Raw genomic sequence first — 20,221 nt, forward strand, 5'->3', positions numbered from 1 at the left:
GAATTGCCAGAGTCCTGGCTACTCAACTTCTTCTTTTTTTCCCCAAGATTTATTTATTTGAAAAGCAGAGTTACAGAGAGAGGCAGAGATAGTGGGGGGAAGAGGGGGGGGGAGAGAGAGAGAGAGAGAGAGAGGTCTTCCATCCACTGGTTCACTCCCCAAATGGCCGCAACAAGCAGGGCCAGGCCAGGACAAAGCCAGGAGTTTCCTCTGGGTCTCCCACGTGGGTGCAGGGATCAAGGGACTTGGGCCATCTTCCGTTGCTTTCCTAGTCACATTAGCAGTGAGCTGGACCAGAAGTGGAACAGCTAGGACTCCAACCAGCACTCATATGGGATGCCAATGCCGCAGCCCAGGGCTTTAACCCACTGAGCCATAGTGCCAGCCCTGCTACTCCACTTCTGATCCAACTCCCTGCTTATGTGCCTACAAGACAGCAGAAGATGGCCCACGTGCTTGGGCCCTGCCACCCATGTCGGGGTCCAGGATGGAGTTCCTGGCTCCTGGCTTCAGTTGGCCTAACCCTGGCTGTTGTGGGCATTTGGAAAGTAAACCAGTAGATAGACAATCTCTGTCACTCTGCCTTTCAAATAAATTAATTAATCTTAAAAATAAAACTGTGATTTAAATAATACTTTGTATCCACTAGTATAGGTAGAATCAGAAAGTCTGGTGATGACAAGTGTTGGCAAGGCCATGGGGAAGGTGGAATCCTCCCACCTTGCTGATGGCCATGTGCAAGGGTGTAGCCACTTTGCAAAACGGGCTGACAATGTCACGTGATTAAATACTGAGTCCCCAGATGACCCCACACTTCTGTTCCTAGGTAGACACCCAGGAGTGATGGAAACATGTATGTCCACATAAAAGCTTGCACATGGATGTTATGGCAGCATTATTCATCATAGCCCAAAGGTGGAACCGTCCCAGGTGTCCACCAACAAACAAATGGATAAAGTGTATTATATCCATACTATGGACTATTGTCTAGTCATAAAAAGTAATGAAATTCTGACACATGTTACAACATGGGTGAACTTTTAAAATATTTACTTATTTATTGGAAATGCAGAGAGAGAGAGAGAGAGAGAGAGATTTTTCCATCTACTGGCTTACTTCCCAAATGCCCACGATAGCCAGGGCTGGTCCAGGCCAAAGCCAGGAGCCTGGAACTTGATTCAAGGCTTCCACATGTGCGGCAGGAACCCAAGTATCTGAGCCATCACTTACTGTCTCCCACAGGGTACATCAGCAGAAAGCTGGACTCAGAGGTGCAGCCGGGACTCGAACCTAGGCATTCTATTGATATGGGATGTGGGTGTCCCAAGCAGTCAAAAAAAAGCATGCCCACTCTGGACGGATCTTTAAAACATTGCGCTGAATGAAAGAAGCCACTCCCCAAAGATCACAGTATTACATGACTTGAGTCGAGCGAAATGTCCAGGACAGCAACATCTACAGAGACAGAAGCTGGTGGTTGCCTGGGGCTGGGGGAAGACAGAGGAGGGCTGTCTTTTGGAAGGTGGTCACAGTGCTTTAAATGGACTGTGACGATGACTGCACTTAACTGAGGATATGTTACAAACCACTGCATTTTGCAGTTTAAATGAGCAGATTATGTGGTGTGTGGATTTTATCTCATCAAGCTTTTAGGAGAACCTAAGATTCTGGAACTGGCGCTGAAACATCTCATATTAGAGTGCTGACTCGAATCCTATTGCTCCACTTCCATTCCAGCTCCCTGTTAATGGGCCTGGGAAGGCAGCAGAAGATGGCTCAAGTACTTGGGTCCCTGCCACCCATGAGGGAGATGTGGGTGGAGTTTCAGGTTCCTGGAGTCAGCCTGGCCCAGCCCTGCACATTGTGGGCATTTAAGGAGTGAGCCAGCAGATGGAAGATCTCCCTCTCTCTCCTTCTCTCTGCCACTCTGTCTCTCAAATAAATAAATACATCTTTAAAAATAATTACAAAAGCAGAGGCAAATTGTTAACAACATGCATGAGCTCAGGAAACATTATCTCAGGACCCGCTCCTGAGGAATCCATGGAGGAACGAGCTTCACACAACCAGAAAGAGCAGAGAGACGCAGCCGAGGACTGGCGGGAGTGCGCCGGCTCTAGGGTCCCAGGCATGATTATAGTGCGACCCCCCCAGGCCCGTGGGGGCAGGAGGAGAAGGGGAAGCCTCTGCAAAGATATCTTTCAGTCACCAGCTTGGTAGTGGCAGTGGCAGTATTGCTATCCTGCGACTGTTGCACTAGGGTACTTCAAAATGTTTGTAGAAAAATAGAATTTTTAAATGGGTGCAAAAGTCTTGAAATTCATACATCTGTATTCTCCATGAACTTCTGAAGACCCCTCATATATGCAACATGCGTTGTTCTAATCATTTCACCCTCTATGTGTTGATAGCCAGGACTATTTCTAGAAAATAATGTATTTATTTTATTTGAAAGGGAAAGAGAGTGATCTTTCATTTGCTGGTTCACCCCCGCAATGCCTACAACAGCTGAGGCTGGGACAGCCACAGCCAGGAGCCAGGAACCCCATCCAGGTCTTCTACCTCAAGGGCAGGAGCCCAACTATTTGAGCTGCCACTGCTGCCTCTCAGAGTGTACATTAGCAGGAAGTTGGGGTGGGGAGCATGGCTGGGACTCCAATCCAGGCACTCTGATACAGGATGCAGGCCTCCCAAGGAATGTCTTCATGACTTCACCAAAATTACACTGCTTTTAAAACACTATTTATTTATTTGGACGGAGCAGAGAGAGAGAATGATGGAGAGTAGAGAGAGATCTCCCCATCTCTAGTGTACTCCACAAAGGCCCACAATAGCCAGTTGGGCCAGGCCAAAGCCAGGAGCCCAGAGCTCAATCTGGGTTTCCCATATGGATGTCAGGGACCCAAGTCCTTGAGCCACCATCTGCTGCCTCTCAGGGCACTCATTAGCAGGAAGCTGGCTGGGCAGTCAAGTAGTTTGTACTCAAAGCAGGTACTCTGCTGTGGCACTACGGGCGCCCCAAGTGGGAACTTCGTGGCAGGCTGGTCACCCCCAGTATATATTTTACTTCTGTTTCCTGGCTCCCATGGACATTCCTAGGGCCCAGCTTACAGTGTTGAAATACCACTCCCCGTGAAAAGAAATAAGAATTTTTGAGAAATAGAAGATTCCTACTCCGGGACAGGAAACACATGAGTCAGTCTAGAACATTCTGGAACATTTTTTTTTACCAAACATGACGTCATTAGGCTACCAGGATGGCATCAAAAGGACCCAAGAAGCAACTCGAAGAGGCTCCCACTGACCAAGACGGGACAATCTGAGCTTCAATTATGATGGATTGACAGTCTATCAGATGTTTAGCCTATGAGTTCACAATGACCAAAAACAAAGAACAGAAATAACAGGAAAACTAGTCTGTCTCCCGTGGAGCATGCCAGAGGAGCAATTTAGCGTCTTAGAACCTGCCACATGAAGAGAACAGATCAAGCAGTTTTTCTCATGTTGCCTTTCTCACGTGAACAGCACCGTGGTGTAATCAGATAACAGAGGAGAGGAGCCACCCTTGGTGAAATCACTGCAGCTAGGAAGCAGAATTCCTGCTGTGGCCTGGGGCCTCCCTGCCTCCTTCCCCACAAAACTCCCTTCCCATCAGCCTCCTTGGTGTTTCACATGCCTGCATTAGAAGCCAGACACAGCTGATTTAACTCAATATAGCCAAGCCATATTAACGTGTAATCAATATAAAAAGTGACTTTTCTAACTACCAATAACAAGCATTCTTTTAAAACATACCTGTTGGAGGAGTCCTGAGTCAGTGTCTAAAATGCAGGCATTGATTAAACCATTTTGAAAGGAAAAATTTGAAAATATTACCAGATAACCACAGTAATGGCTGCCTCATTCTGGGAGTCTACCACATGCCAGACTATACTTGGAGTGTGTGGTTTTTTCACAAATCAAGTTTTGAGGCCAGTGCTGTGGCATAGCAGGCAAAGACACCACCTGTGGTACCAGCATCCTATATGGGCACTGGTTCAAGTTCAAGCTCCCTGCTAATACACCTGGGAAAGCAGCAGATGGCCCAAGTGCTCAGGCCCCTGTACCCCCATGGGTGACCCTGAAGAAGCTCTTGGCTCCTAGCTTCGGACTGGCCCAGCTCTGGCTGTTGCAGCCATTTGGGGAGTGGAGGGAAGATCTCTGTCTCTGCCTTTCAAATAAATAAATAAATCTTAAAAAGAAAAGAAAGAAACCAGCCCTGGGCCCAAGCAGTAGAGGGAGACCAGTGCATGCCCTACAGATCTCAGGCCTGGAGACATTCAGAACACACTCCCGAGCCAGGAGGCTTAGACTGCTGGGTATGGTGGGTGGGCCTCAAGACAGTGTGGTGGCCCATGGGAAGAGAGAGACCTCCAACCAAGTTCTACCTCATTTCAGAAGAGGTAGACACAAGGCATCCGCCCACCAGTCAAGCCTATTTCAAGACCTGCCTCTCCTAGGAAGCTTCTCTGACTCCACATCTCTCCTCTTACGGCCTGCTGCCCTTCCCCTGCACATGTGGTACAAATGGCAGCAAGAACTCCTAGGACATAGTGACCATGAGCCAGCACACCCAGTGCTTACTGAGAGTCAGGTTCCGTTCTAAGCGTATTGCTTGCTGATCTGGCTGCTCCTTGCTCATAGAAATCCATCTAGAAATTGAGTGGCTTTCTCATCCCGCAGAGTTCCATGGGGTGGCTGGGCTCAGCTGGGCAGTTCCTCTGGTAGTCTCCCTTGGGGTGTTTTGTGCAGCTACAATTGACCAACAGCTGCACCTGGGCTCACCTGGAGACTCAGCCTGGAACCTGGGGTGATGACGGGATGGCTGGTCTCTACTCCTGCTCGATGTGACCTTGGGGCCTCCCCTCAAGTGACCTGTCCAGGTGGCTCCTCCAGCAGGGCAGCTCAGGGCCACGCCCACCAAGAGGGAGAATGCAGAAACTGTCAGTCCTATTAAAGACTAGGGCCGGGCTGACCCAGGGACTCCCCTACCATCATCTGTCAGTCCCTGATCAGCCCAGACTCAACACTGAGGGGAGGGGGGGGGCTGCCCAGAACTTTGAATCAGTGAGGGCTGTCTTTGAAGACCAGCTAATATCCACTCGTTGGATCTTCAATCTCCTTGGAGGAACTGCTATTATTAACCTCACTTTACAGATGAGGAAACCCAGACATAAAAAGAAATAAAATGATGTCCAAAGCCACAAAGTGTCAAAGCTGAGATTCAAAGTGATGCAATCTGGCTCCAGGCCCTGGCTCATGACTGCTCCATCAGCTAATCCTTACCACGAGATAATAAAAATAAAGGAGGAAGAGCGACTTCCTTGAAGGCATAGTGAGCCAGGGCTCCGGGCCAGCCCAGATACAGGCTGGCCCTTCTCTGTGTCCCTAGCCTTGGTGGTGCCAAGGTCCAGGGTGTAGGGGCCCAAGAGGACCAGAGGTGCCCAGGTGAATTTCCCAAGGCAGACCTCGAGGGCGAGGCGGCAGCGCAGTCAGGTGGGGCCATTTGAGGTTGATGGGAAGATGAGCATGATCCACCCTGGGCGGCTCAGCAAGGAGAGGATGCGCAGGAAGGGCTGTCCAAGGGGGCCCAGTGATAGGAAGGTAAACTAGGGGTAGAGGGAGGGGCGGATCTGAGAGAGGCTAAGCACGCAGGAAGCTTGCAGTCATGGTTGGTGGTAGGAATGGCCGGCTCCATGGCTCCAAGGGGCACTGCTGAGTAAGGAGGCTGCTGAATCCCAGCAGTTCGGGGGTCCCCTCCCCTCACAGCCCTGCTCATGAAAAGAATGCTCTCCATCTTTTCTCAGAAAGTGTTCCCTTGTGCCGAGTCCCCACCTGTCTCCTGGATAACTTCCTGTTCTAGTCTAGGTCTCGGGGACTGAACTCCATCTGCAGGGCTGGCTGCTCAGGTGTCCACGGGTGGAGAGGGAGTTCTGCAGAGATGTGTGTTTGCATCCTCACCCGTCACCTGGGCTGTGAGCAGAGCAAACAGGTGTAGAGCCTCCCCCGGCCATGTTTTGAATTTGGTGCCATCCAAAACCTTGTTTTCTCTTTAAGCAGTTAGGAGAGGTGGGCTTCGGAGTGCCAAGGAGCTGGATTCGAAGCCTTTCTTGGCTACTTAGCAGATGGGCGGTTATGAGCAAGTTTTCAGTTGTCTGGCCCTCAGCTTCTGTATTTGGATGGCATGGGTGGGGGCGAGGCCTCTCTCTTCCTTTAGGGGGCGCCTTCTGATTTTTAAAACAATTTAAAATCTTTTATTTGTTTGAAAAGTAGAGCTAGAGATCATCCATCCACTGTTTTCACTCTCCACATGGCTGCAATGGCCAGGGCAGGGCCAAGCTGAAGCCAGCAACCAGGAGCTCTTCAGTGATGGAACCAAGACAGAAGCCTCAGCCATTCTTGCTCATTGCCCAAAAGATAGAGAAACACTGGAACGTATTCCTTGTCCTTGAATCTCAACTGGGTCTCACATCCTATTGCCTTCATAGTCCACCCTGCAAGCCCACCTGAAAGACCAGTTCTGGGAATTCCCCTCCACCTGCTGTCCCCTACCCCACCCCCATCCCTAGCCCTCCTAAAATATACAAAGGCTGGCCCTTGAGGTCAGGGCCTGCCACGTGTTCCATTAGTGTGCACGCTGGCAGTTGGTCACCCACCTCTAGGAATTTATTTTCTCTGAATAAATCCGGTCTGGCTGCAGATTCCCACACTGCCTCCTCTCTATTCTGCGCCTCTTTTCCTAACATTTATGGTGCCCCGAGTGAGGAGGCGCCAATCTGCAACTCTTTTCCTGACACTCCAGGTCTCCCACATGAGTGGCAGGGGCCCAAGCACTTGGGCCAACTTCTGCTGCTTCCCCAGGCACAGTAGCAGGGACCTGGACCAGATGTGGAGCAGCCAGGACTCGAACCGGTACCCCTACGGGATGCCAGCATCACAGGTGGTGGCTTCACCTGCTCCGCCACAACGCCAGCCCTTAGAGGATACTCTGCAAGGTTAGAGACACACATCACCACCTTTCCATCCCGTGGCCCCCACTTTCTCACTTTTCTCCCAAGGTCAAGGGGAAGGCCTCTGGCGTCCATGGAAGCCATGTCCCCTGCTGTGTCCCACTAGGAACCCCGAGGGCCAGGAAGATGCCTCCATCTGCGGGTTGAGCCGAAGCGGAGGAGCACCAAGATGGCGCGCGACTTATCCAGCTCCACCACTTGGCAGATCTCCAAGGGGAGGCCCTGTGGCCACCCTCCTGTCTCAACAGCCCCCTGCCAGTCCCTCTAAGTCTCCCAAGCGCCCCTGACACCTTGAGCTCCCATGGAACACAGCCCCACCTCTCCCGGTCCCCTCCCGTATGGCTACAGCAATCCAGCGGGCCTCGGATTCCGGCCACCGGTCGCCTGCCCGGTCGGGGCCGCTGCGGCGCAGAGGGCGGGGCGTTTTCTGGGAAGACGGGCGGGCGGCAGCTGCCCCACGGGCCGGCGGCGGGCCTGAATAGCTTCACAGCTCGGGCCCTGCCTCTGAATGGGGCCTCGGCCCCTCCCTGGCGGTGGCCTGGAAGAGATGACATTTTCATTGCAAACTAACAAGGGGAGAAATGCAATTACCTCACAAAGGGGCTCCGGAGGGGCCTGGCAGCCGGGAAGGAGCGAGGAGGAAGGGGGTAGCTCCTCCGGGGCCAGTCCCCTGCCTGAGGGGCCCTGCTTGCACCACAGGCCAGGCTTCCTCACCTGCGGCTTCTTAGCCTTTGCCCCTTCCTCGTTTTTTTTTCTCCGCACGTGTTGAGAGTTTTCCTCAAGTTTAGTATTTAAGCAGAAAGCGTACGCGCAGCTGTGAGGCGAAAGCGCAGAGCTCATTCTATAAAGGAAGGTAACTCGGAGACACGGGCGGATAAGCCTTGGGGGCGGCGAGGGCTTGGGCCCGGCAGCCCCCTGGGTTCTCCGTGCTGGCCGGGCGGGGCACCCAGCTTCTCCTTCAAACAGCGGCACCAGCGAGGCCCAGGGCGCGAGGAGGGCGGCCCCGAGGCCGGGCTGCCCTTAACCTTGGCTGCTCTTCCCTTGGCCGAGAACGAGGGCCTCTTCGGGGGCACCGACTTCCCTGCGCTTTGCGGGGTGCTCACGCGGGTTCTAGGAACGGTGAGGGGCCTCGGGAGGTGGAGGGCCCGGCGGCGCCTCTCCCTCCCCTCGCAGACCCCCTCCGGGAGGAAATTAGCATTCACTTCCTCCCGCCTAGGCAGAGCAAATCGGCCTCAAAAGCCAGCGCGGCCTGGAGGCCACACAGCGCGCCCCTCCGTGGCTCCCTCCCCATTCCCTCTCCCCTCCCCCAACCTGCAGAGCTCTCCCGCCCCAGGACAGTGGGGGGGGGCCTTGCGAAGGAGTGGGGTGGGGGTGTTCAGGATTTGGGGGCAGCGCCTGCCAGTGCCCTCTCCAAACTGGAGGTGTCACCTGTCTCCTTCCCACGGAAGCTTTCAGGAGAGTTTAGGCCCCAACGGAGGGACAGCTCTGGCCCCCATCCCGGGAAACACAGGTGCAGAGGGAGGGGCATTGTGCCAGGTGGCATGGCTCACCTCAAATCCCACCCACTCAGGCCTGCTGGTCAGGGACCACTCTGGGCTCTGGGGACCTTCTGCTCCCCTCCAGGGAGGGGAGGTAGGGGGGGAGGCAAGTCTGATCCAGAGCCACTGGGCACGCGCAGTCCCCAGGGTCCGCAGTCTGGCAGTGATTCCAAGAGGAACCCTGGTGTGCAGGAGAGGCAGAGACGGCAAAGAACAGTCCTGACTAAGGAGCCAGCAGTGCCTAAGCCCTCCTCTAGAAGACAGTAGAGGCTGGGAAACCTTGTGTTCCCTTGCTCTGTTCCCTGTCCAGCCCCTGTTGGTCTTCACCTCCTTGTGACACCCCCAGGAAATCCCTCCCACCGCACCCCTTCTTGAGGCTCAGCCTTGCGTGCCTGGCCTGTGCCTGCCGCTCTGAGCGTCGCGTGTGTGTTGGCCCATGGGCCTCCCTAGGGCCTCTGCGGTGGAGCTGAGTGTGTCTTCAGATCAGAACACCTCTGGAGATTGGACAATGTGAGTTCCGCCTTCAGGGGGCCTGAGCTCTCGGTGACCTCCTCAGCCATCCCCAGTCTCCTGTTTGAAGGAGGTTCTCTCCCTCTTCCGTATTATCTCTTTCCTGATGTCTGCCAAATGTCCACATCCATCCTGCACAAGTCCCATGGCTGCAAGATTTGCCTGCCTGGGTGTCTCAGCTTAAGAGAGGCCACCCACTGAGTGGGCTTCCCTCCAATCCTCTCTCAGGCCCCCAGAAGAGAAACTCTTGGCCCATTTCCCATCGATTCACCTCTCATCCCTCCTTCTGATCAACACCCCCCATCCCACTACCCCAGTATCCCATCACCCAGGTGATCCCGCCTCTGAAATGTCTCTGGCGTTGGCACCCTCCCTGGGGCTGTAACTCCACCATCTCTTACTTGGTTGTTGGCGTAACTCCCTGTTTCTCTCCCGCAGTCACAGCCCGGTACATCTACATCTTAGCCCAGATCTCTTGCTGCTTCCAGTCCTGTGTCCTTGCTGTCCCCAAGCTCGTGGCCTCTGCTCTTCCTCTTCCACACCCACCTAGCTCTGCAGCCTCCGCCCCACGGTAAGCACTTCTCTGAACACTCCTGGTGCGTCCATCCGCGTTTATCCCTTCTCGTGGCCAGCAAATCTTTGATGTCACCTCTGAGTGAGGCCCTGAGCCCAGCGTTGGGAGAATGTATGGGCCACCAGGCCCTGGCCCTGTCCAGTCTTCATGTTGCTGCACACGCTGTCCTGCTCAGAAATGCGAGGTCCTAGATCTTTTTCCTACACATTCTGTTTGGAGTCTACACAGCACCCTTTGCAGACACTTGAACTAAGACCCAGAAGCCAGAAGAAGTGAAGTTATTTTGGTTAAAAGTAATGGAAGTCATCTCAGACCAGTATGAATGGAGATTAATCAGCTCATGTGAACAGGGATGCTAGGGGCCCTGCCCCTCCCCTCAGGCTTTCTACCCCCATGTCGTCCACAGCAGAGATGGGGAGAGGGCGGTGAGTGGCTGCAGAGAGAGCTGTCACTTTACATCACCCCAGCCCAGCCCAGGAAAAAGCGCTTCTCTCCCAGCACCCGTGTACAAATCTTGAGTAAGGACTGTGATCATAGAGGCATCCCCAGAGGACTAGCTGAAGCAGAGAGGAGAAGAGAGCGGGCTGAGCCGGGCCCCTCCCTGTGCCTTGGGAGGCTGGCGTCCTGACTGGCAGCCCGGGCAGGCCTCAGGGAACCGGGGTGGAGTCGTGCTCCAAAGGAAGGGGTGCTGTACCTGGGAGAGGCCATGGGGCAGGCCAAACCAGAGGCCGCCCTGTCACGGTGTGCCTCACGGCTGGACTACTGCCCCAGAAGCCCTGGAGCTGGATGATCAAACAGAACATCAGGCATGGCCATAAACGGTCCTGATCCCCGTTGCTGTGCAGGAGCTAATAAGGAAGGAACATTTCCTCACTGCACACGTTTCTTTCTAGACTTCTGCTTCAGGGATGACCTGTTACTGGGGCAGACTTATGTACTGCCGGAAACAACTAGACCACAGACAAAATACGGAGAACAATCTTCAGACAGCGGGCAGCAGGCAGCGCTGGGGCGTAATCCGGGAGAGAACAGAAATGAATGAGGTGAGCACCATGAGCACCTGCTGGTTTCTGGTCCACGGGGCAGGGACTGGGAGCCCTACCAGATGAGTTGAGGACACAGAAAACAGAGTGCAGGAGGTTGAAATAGCTGGGATTTTCAGGGCCAAGTACTTGGCCAAGAAGTCTTTACAGAGGGAGTTGGAGAAATATGCATAGAGTGGTCTTGAGTTTTTCAACGTAAATCTGTTCAAGTGGCAGGCAGAACTCTACAAGGCTAGTCAAAAACCCAGCTTTCGCGGAAAAGGTAACTGCTGGGAGCTGTAGGACAGAAAGCTCTCAGGACTGTGGCGTCATCTGAGATCCTATAGCCAGGGTGAGAGACACTGGTAAAAACGTGAGGCATCCACATTGGTGAATGATATCAGAGACTCTTAATTCAGTAGTGGGGCTAAACTAGCTGTGGAGTAAGGCCACGATTGACTTTTTTTTTTAAAAGATTTATTTCATTTGAAAGACAGAGTTATAGAGAGGTAGAGACAGAGAGAGAGGCCTTCCATCTGCTGGTTCACTCCCCAGATGGCTGCAGTGGCCGGAGCTGCACCAATCTGAAGCTTCAAAGCCAGGAGCCAGGAGTTTCTTCTGGGTCTCCCACATGGGTACAAGGGCTTGGGCCATCTTCTACTTCTTTCTTAGGCCATAGCAGAGAGCTGGATCAGAAGAGGAGCAGCCTGGACTAGAACTGGTGCCCATATGGGATGCTGGTGCTTCGGGCCAGGGCGTTAACCCACTGTGCCACAGGCCACAGTGCTGGCCCGATTGACCTTTTTTTTTTTTTTTTTTTTTTTTTGACAGGCAGAGTGGACAGTGAGAGAGAGAGAGAGAGAGACAGAGAGAAAGGTCTTCCTTTTGCCGTTGGTTCACCCTCCAATGGCTGCCACGGCTGGCGCGCTGCGGCCGGCACACCACGCCTGTCCAAAGCCAGGAGCCAGGTGCTTCTCCTGGTCTCCCATGGGGTGCAGGGCCCAAGCACTTGGGCCATCCTCCACTGCACTCCCTGGCCACAGCAGAGAGCTGGCCTGGAAGAGGGGCAACCGGGACAGAATCCGGTGCCCCGACCAGGACTAGAACCTGGTGTGCCGGTGCCGCAAGGCGGAGGATTAGCCTATTGAGCCACGGCGCCGGCCCTGATTGACTCATTTTTAAAAAAGCTTATGGGCTGGCGCTGTGGTGGTGTGGGTACAGCTGCTGCCTGCAATGCTGGCAGTTCAAGTCCTGTTTTGCTCTACTCTGATCCAGCTCTCTGCTATGGCCTGGGAAAGCAGTAGAAGGTGGCCCAAGTCCTTGGGCCCCTGTACCCATGTGGGAGACCCAGAGTAGGCTTCTGGCTCCTGGCTTCAGCCTGACCCAGCCCTGGCTATTGTGGACATTTAGGGGAGTGAAATAGCAGATGGAAGATGTCTCAAACTCTCTAAAACCCTCTATAACTCTCTAATACTCTCTCTTTCAAATAAATGAATAAATTAAAAAACCCACAAAGATTATGTGGGTCTTTTAATGGACTTCCAGAACAAGGCACAAGCCCTCGTGAATGGAAAACAACCAAATCCGGCACTCAACAATATAAACTTGCATTGCCCAACATCCAAGAGAGAATGATTAGAAATGAAAAGCAGAAAAATGTTACCCACAACTAGGAGAAAACCAATGCAAATACATCCATAAACATCTGAGGTGATGGAATTAATAACCAAGGATATTAAAGTAGCTCTTACAAATATACTCATGCCCAGGGATGCAGAGAAAAATGTGAACATAATGAGGAAGGAAGTGGAATACCCAGGAGATGAAAAACACAATATTTGAAATGAAAATTTCATGAGATAGGATGAACAGCTCAATATTCACAGAAGAAAACACGTGTGCCCTTGAAAAAAAAAACTGTGACCTTGAGGACCTCACCTTGGAAATGACCTAAAACGAAGCACAGAGGGGAGACAGGCATCCTGGCCTCAGTTTCCTCATCTAAATGAAGGGAGGGGCTGACGCTGTGGCGCAGTAGGTTAATCCTCTGCCTGCAGTGCCGGCATCCCATATGGGTGCTGGTTCTAGTGCCGGCTGCTCCTCTTCCAATCAAGCTCTCCGCTATGGCCTGGGAAAGATGGTCCAAGTCTGTGGGCTCCTGCATTCATGTGGGACACCTGAAAGAAGCTCCTGGCTTCGGATCAGCACAGCTCCGGCCGTTGCGGCTATCTGGAGAGTGAACCAGCGGATGGAAGACCTCTCTCTCTGTCTCTACCTCTCGCTGTCTGTATCTCTACTTCTCAAATAAATAATAACAATAAAAAATACTAAAGGGATTGTGCAGGATAATACCTAAGAGTCATTCATTCATCCTGGCCTTTATGACCTCTGGATCTGACCAGAGGTGCAAGCGCTTGGCTCCGTTCAGACTTAATCTGTTTGGTCTAAATTGCGTTTGAATTTTGCCTGCAGTTGGTGGCTGACGTTAGGAAGATTTTGCAAACACATCTGAATTTCCAACCTTTCTTGAAAAATAGTTGAGACTTAAGAAGTAGCCAGGTCCTTGCGGTGTGCTTGGCCTCTCCAGGTGCCCACAGACCATGCCCCTGAGTGATACGTGCCATTCACGCATGTCACCGCTCGCCCTGTGACAGGAGCTCGGTGCCTGGGCTCGCAGGCAGCGTGTGTTCTGCTGTATTCTCTGCCAGGCAGGCCCTCCCCAGCCAGGACAGAAGAGGGGAGGGGCAGTATTTCAGGGCTGCTTGAGGGTCCACTATGGTAAGCTGGACTTGGGGCAGGGGACGAGAGGCAGAACTCCATGGGCTCAGTGGTCCCAGGTTTGACACAGGAAACATAGCCTCGCACTGGCTCCTCTCTTACCCACCCCTGCCAGAGGCTCAGCTGAGAGGGCAGAGCTAAGTCCCTTCCTCTGTGGGCACCTTGACAGATCCCCCACCTCCCCCCAGCTCAGATGTGAGTCACTGCCAAGGTCAGGTGCCAGCTGGCTGCCCCACGCAGAGGACACCAGGGGGAGCTGGGGGCGGCGGGGGGGGGGGGGAGCCTGCAGGAGTCCCTGCCTTCCATCCCCACAGCCTCAGGTCCTGTTCTCCCCTGGCTTGGAGACCCCAGTTGTGCTCCACAGGGCTCATAGCCCCACAGTGAGGCTGAGAAGTAACAGCTTTGATCATAGTAGGGCCCAGGGAAGGCTCCAGGACTGCGAGGTCAGACAGACCTGGAGTTGAGTCCCGGCTGCTTGTGCAGAGCATCAGTCAAGGAACACAATTGAAGGCCCGGAGCCTGGGCTTTTTCACCTCCAATGGGACAATCAGCTCCTCCTCTGTTGTCCACCAGGGGCAATGGCTCTGCGTCTATGGACGCCGCTGGTGTAGTGCGGGAGTGTCGCCGTGGGCAGTGCTGGCTGCCTCCAATGTTTTTTAAAAAAAGATTTATGTATCCATCTATTTGAAAGGCAGAGTCACAGAGGGAGGGAGAGACAGATTTTTTCCACCTGCTGGTTCAATTCCCAAATGGCACTTCAACAGCTGGGGTTGGGTCAGGTGCAAGCCAGGGTCCTGGAGCTCCATCCAGGTCTCCCACATGGGTGGCAGGGGCCCAAGTACGTGGGCCACCTTTAGGTGCCTTCCAAGGGGCATTAGCAGGGAGCTGGATCAGAAGTAGAGCAGCTGGGACTTGAACTGGCACTCGGATGGTGCTGGACCTGGGATGCTCGCTGCGCCACAAGCCCCACCCCTGGCTGCCTCCTTTTCCTCTCCCCTAGTGTGGGGCACTTCTCCGTGACTCTTGACCCCACCTGGCGTGCTCACGTGGAGCAGTCACATCCTTCTCCTCTTTCAAGGCTCACAGGAAATGTCACTGCCTCTGGGAAGTCTTCCCTGACTTCATCTCCCTCAGGAATTCTTTCTCATGTCCACCCTGACTTCTGGGCGCTCCCAGAGAACTGCTGCCCAAGTTCATGGAGTTCCACACCTGCTCGCTCAGCGGCGTGTCTCCCTGGATGGAAGGCAAACACCTGGAGGGTGGGGTCCATGCTAGACTGACCCCACCTCCAGCCTCCTCCCACCATGCTTCCTCCAGGCAGTCCACAGTGGACGACCACGGGCCCAACCCTGGAGCCATAGGTGTCCAGAGCCTGAAGTGGCATAAAAACTCTGACCTAGCATCTCCACTTTGAGGAACTTTTTCTAAAAATTAATAAAGATAAACTATTGGCCCTTTGTATCCAAGGGTTATATATCCATGAATTCAACCAAATACAGATCAAAAAATACTCAAAAAAAAAAAAAAGTAACATCTATGCTGAACACATACAGACTTTTTTTTCTTGTCATTTCTATACAGTACAGTGTCTGGTGTTGTGGCACAGTGAGTTAAGTTGCCACTTGCAATGCTGGCATCCTGTGTAAGTGCAGGTTCAAGTCCCAGCTGCTCCACTTCCAATCCTGTTCCTTACTAGTGTGCCCAAGTGCTTGTACCCCTACCACCCAAGTGGGAGGTCTGGATGGAGGTCCTGGCTCCTGGCTTCAGCCTGGCCCAGCCCCAGCCACTGCCACCACCTGGGGAGTGATCCAGGGTATAGAAGATCTCTCTGTAACTCTGCCTTTCAAATAAATAAAGATAAGAATAAAATGAATAAATGAAATACAGTATAACAAGAATTAACCCAATATTAGGTATTTTAAGCAATCCAGAGATGATTGAAATTATATGGGGTGGGCACTTAGCCTCGCAGTTAAGATGCCTGTATGCCATATTGGAGGACCTGGGTTCAATACCCTGCCCTGCGGCTGGCACCGCGGCTCACTAGGCTAATCCTCTGCCTGCGGTGCCAGTACTCCGGGTTCTAGTCCCGGTTGCTCCTCTTCCAGTCAGCTCTCTGCTGTAGCCTGGGAGTGCAGTGGAGGATGGCCCGAGTGCTTGGGCCCTGCACCCGCATGGGAGACCAGGAGGAAGCACCTGGCTTTGGATTGGCGCAGTGTCAGCCGTAGCGGCCATTTGCGGGGTGAACCAGCAGAAGGAAGACCTTTCTCTCTGTCTCTCTCTCTCACTGTCTGACTCTGCCTGCCTGCCAAACAAACAAACAAAAAACAAAAAACAAACCCTGCCCTGCTCCTGACCGCTGGTGCAGACTCGGATTTCCTGGATTGAGTTCTGGCTCCTGGCTTCTGCCTCCGCTGGGGGCCATTGTGGGCACTTGGGGAATAAATCAAGGAGTGGTGGCTCTTTGTTTCTCCCTCTGCTCTTCAAATAAATAAAAAAAAATTTAAAAATACAGTATATAGGAGAATGTGCTTAGATTTCATGCAAATACTGCACGTTTTGTGGAGGGGACTTGAGGGATCTGCCGGGGACCGTGGAACCAGTCCCCTGCAGTTACTGAGGTACAAGGAGACATCGAAACGTGTTCGTCTCACTGTGATTTATGAGGGGGAAAAATTGGACACAAGTAAATTCCAACAGGGAGCTTCTGATGAAATTCATTATGATACAGTACCTCAGTGCCCAGAATGTATGGAGCAATTAAAATGATAAAGTTGATTTTCATTTACTAGCACTAAAGATGTTCATAATATGTGAAGTGTAAAAAGATTATAAGACCAAAAGCATGGAGTGATGTCTGGCCCCCAGCTTGTATATGTATTTGCATCAGTGTAGATACGTGGAAGGTCGCTATATTTGCCATATGTGAACAGTGGTTAATGTTCGGCAGTAGGGGTAACAGGTGATTTCAAATAAATTGCTGTTCTACACGTTTCTGCTGCGAGCGACCCAGGAAATTGAAGAAGCAAGAAAAACATTAAAGCTGGATGCCTTGGGTTGGACTGCAGGGGTTTCTGTGGAGGCTTCCCCAGAGACTGAATGAGGCCAGGTGAGGCCAGGGCAGTGTGGCCAGCAGATGTGGTGTCACTGGCTCCTGCCCACCTCTGGCCAAATCCAAGCCCAGGCTGGATAACATCGGGTCCAGTCGGGCACTTAATCTCCATGAGGGACCTTGTCAGCCCAGGTGATTGCCCCACCCCGGCCTGCACCTGCTCCATTAATCTTCGCCGTCCCAAGCAGGCCAACAGAGCCCCCTCTGTGTGTTGACCTAAGAGGAGGGTGTGAGGGCCCAGGAAGGGCTCCCGCTCTGTACCTGCCGTTGCCCGGCAGCAGTAGCCAGAGCCCTCGTGGGGGGCCTGGTTTGTCAGTGCTGATGGATGAGGTACTGCGGGAAGACAGCTCTTTCCAAGGACCATGCACGGCCTCTCTGGCCCAGGCTCCTCCATGCTGTGTTAGCCTCGCAGGCAGCAAGGCTAACAAAAGGAGCCAAGTACCTTCTGCAGATGTCCAGGACCCACACACAGACACACATCTGCAATGCCACGTGCTTTCTTATTTAAAAAAAATTATTTAGGAGCTGGCGCTGTGTCATACCTGGTAAAGCTGCTGCCTGCAGCACCGGCATCCTGTGTGGGCGTCAGTTTGAGTCCTGGCTGTACCACTTCTGATCCAGCTCCCTGCTAATGTGCCCAGGGAAAGCACCGGAGAAAGAATGAATGGTCCAAATGCTTGGGACCCTGCACACATGTGAGAGACCTAGATGAAGCTCCTGGCTTAGCCCTGGCTGTTGCCAATATTTGGGGGATAAACCAGCAGATGGAAGATCTCTCACTCTGTCTCTCCCTCCCTCTTTCTCTGTCTGTAACTCTGCCTTTCAAACAAATAAAATAAATCTTAAAAAAAGAAATTCATCTCAGGAGACCCAGGCGGGCGTGGAATGGCCCACAGCTGTCATTTGCAAGGTGTGGGGAGCTGACTGCGCTTTCCTGTTTGCCACTTGCTTGACTTATGGCACAGCTCTGTTGAGGGATGCAGTGATTTCAAGAGGGTGTAGTTATTTCCTGGGGCCATCATAACAAATTACCAAAACCCAGGTGGCTTAGAACATCTCTCTCCCAATTCTGGAGGCCAGAGATCTAAAAGCAGGGTGCTGGCAGGGTTGTGCACAGTCCAGAGGCTCTGGGAGGGGATTCTTTGGGGTCTCTTCCAGCTTCTGGTGGCTCCTGGCATCCCTTGGCTTCTGGCTGCATAGCTCTGGTCTCTGCCTGTCTTCCATGGCTTTCCCCTTTCTTTCTAGTGCCTGCTGCTGCTTCTCTCCCTCTTTTTTTTTAAGATTTATTTTATGTATTCATTTGAAAAGCAGAGTAACAGAGGGAGGAAGGGAGGGCAGGGGGGAGAGAGAGAGAGAGAAAGAAGAGAAGAAGGAAGAGGGGAGGGGAGAGAGGGAGGGGAGAGGAGGAGGAGAGAGAAGAGAGATCTTCTATCCACTGGTTTACTCCCCAAATGGCTGCAATAGCCAGGGCTGGGGCCAGGAGCCAGGAACTTCTGGGACTCCCAGTGAGTGCAGGGACTCAAGCATTTGGCCATCATCTACTGCCTTCCCAGGTGCTTTCTCAGAGAGCTGGATTGGAAGTAGAGCAGCCAGCACTTGAACTCGGGCTTAACCCTCTGCACTACGCCAGCCCCTCCTCTCTTGTAGGGACTTGCTATTGGATTTGGTCCTGCCCCAAGATCTCATCTTGAGCTCCTTAACTTAATGGCTTCTGCAAAGACCTTTTGCCCAAATAAGGTCACGTTCACAGGTCCTGGTAGATGTACCTTTTGGAGGGCCACTCCTCAGCCGGCTGCAGGAAGATTCCTTAAAAAGTACCACCTTAAAGGTGCAGCAGCGAAGCTCTGGTTTCTGGTAGATGTGTTACATGGGGGAGTTCATTTCTGGAGCAGCTTGGGGATCTACCCTGAACTCCCAGAGCCCCGACCCAGTTCAGAGCGTGCAGGAAGAGCTCAGTGTTTCCTTTACATCCCTTCCCCCAACTCCACGAGGTACAGTGGGAAATGGAGAGGGCAGAGGGAGGAGCATTAGCCTTGGAGTTGGGAGACGGGAGTTCAGATCCCCTTCTGGCTCCTTGCTCAAGACGCCTTGGTCCCCAAGGGCCTGCCCAAGCCCTTCTGACCTGTGATAGCCTTGCGAGGCTTTCCGCCAGCTCAGATATTCCACTGGAGAAGCCATTCCTGTCGTCCCACCAAAGACATTTCTATTTATTTTATTATTATTTTTTAAAGATTTATTTATTTGAAAGGCAGAGTTACAGAGAGAGAGAGAGGGAGGGAGGGAGGGAGGGAGGGAGGGAGGGAGAGAGAGGTCTTCAATTCACTGGCTCACAGCCACAGCTGGGCTGATCTGAAGCTAGAAGCCAGGAGCTTCCTCTGGTCTCCTAAGCAGGTGCAGGGGCCCTAGCACTTGGGCCATCTTCTGCTGCTTTCTAGGCCGTAACAGAGAGCTGGGTTGGAAGTGGAGCAGCCAGGACTCACAAGGGATGCTGGCACAGCAGACAGTGGCTCTACCCACTATGTCACAGCGCTGGCCCCTAGCCAGCATTCTGGTCCAGCAGGTTAAGCTGCTGCCCGCAGAACAATCACATGTGAACATGGGTTCAAGTTCTGGCTGCTCCTCTTCTGATCTAGCTCCCTGCTAATGTGCCTGGGAAAGCAACAGAGGAATGCCCAAGTGTTTGGGCCCCTGCATCTAGTTGGGACAGGAGGAGGAGAAAATGGAGTTTCAGGTTCCTGGCTTTGGCCTAGCCCATCCCTGGCCATTTTAGCTATTTAGGGATTGAACCAGCAGATGGAAGATCTCTCTCTGTTCCTTTCTATTGGTTCATGCCTCTAAATGCTTGAGAATCTGGGGTGGAGCCAGGCTGAAACCAGGAGCTGAGAATTTAATCCAGGTCTCCCATGCAGGTAGCAGGAAGCCAATTACCCGAGCTACCCACCACTGCCTCCCAGGGTCTAAGTTAGCAGGAAGCTGGAATCCGTAGCTGGAACAGGGGGCTTAAACCCAGGCCTTCACCAGACTTAGCCGCTAGGCTAAATGCCCACCCCCAAAAGTGTTTTTAAAATTAAAGTACCTCTGTATTCATTAATTAAAGCTTCTCAATGATAACATTTACCAGTACTCAGAAAATAATATACTGAGGGCGAAACCTAAAACTTAGTGATGAAAGAAAATCCTGCAATCACATTGTGTAGTTAGTAAATGTCTTCCAACATGTTTCCCAGGCATAATAAACGTGCATGTATCTTCTGTATAAACAGTTTTTACTGTGTCTTTAAAAGAATGTTTATCATGTCTCAATCTAGAATTTCTATATATTTTGTAGTGGGGTATTTTGCAAGCTGCTTTGCCTGCTATCCTACTTAAATCCAGTTTGTTTTCCCCTCTTAGCAACCTACTGTGAACATTTCTTCAGACCAGTAAGCATTTTTTATTTTAAAACTTTTTTACTTGTTTATTTTCATTTTATTTGAAAGACAGGGAGACAGGGACAGAGAGCTCCCACCTGCTGGTTCAGTGCCTTCAAGCTGAAGCCAGGTCAGGAACGCCATCTGGGTCTCCCATGTGGGTGGCAGGTGCCCCAGTACTTGCTGCCTCCCAGGGTGTACATCAGCGGGAAGCTGCAATTGAAAGCA

At 52.4% G+C, this 20,221-nt stretch overlaps 1 long non-coding RNA gene across 3 annotated transcripts in view; it reads left to right on the top strand.

Annotated features, from left to right (window-relative positions):
- The first annotated feature begins 7,503 nt into the window (after positions 1-7,503).
- Positions 7,504-20,221, top strand: part of LOC103351351 (uncharacterized) — a 31,281-nt gene continuing 18,563 nt past the window's right edge. Inside the window, exons 1-4 of one of the 3 annotated variants that reach the window (XR_007911006.2) lie at positions 7,504-7,902; positions 9,038-9,097; positions 9,536-9,668; positions 10,565-10,714. This is a non-coding gene — a long non-coding RNA (uncharacterized lncRNA). The remainder of the gene's footprint in view (positions 7,903-9,037; positions 9,098-9,535; positions 9,669-10,564; positions 10,715-20,221) is intronic. The other 2 variants (XR_007911005.2, XR_007911004.2) reach the window with 2 other exon arrangements.

Source organism: Oryctolagus cuniculus, chromosome 15, assembly GCF_964237555.1.
Source record: "Oryctolagus cuniculus chromosome 15, mOryCun1.1, whole genome shotgun sequence".
Taxonomy (NCBI): domain Eukaryota; kingdom Metazoa; phylum Chordata; class Mammalia; order Lagomorpha; family Leporidae; genus Oryctolagus; species Oryctolagus cuniculus.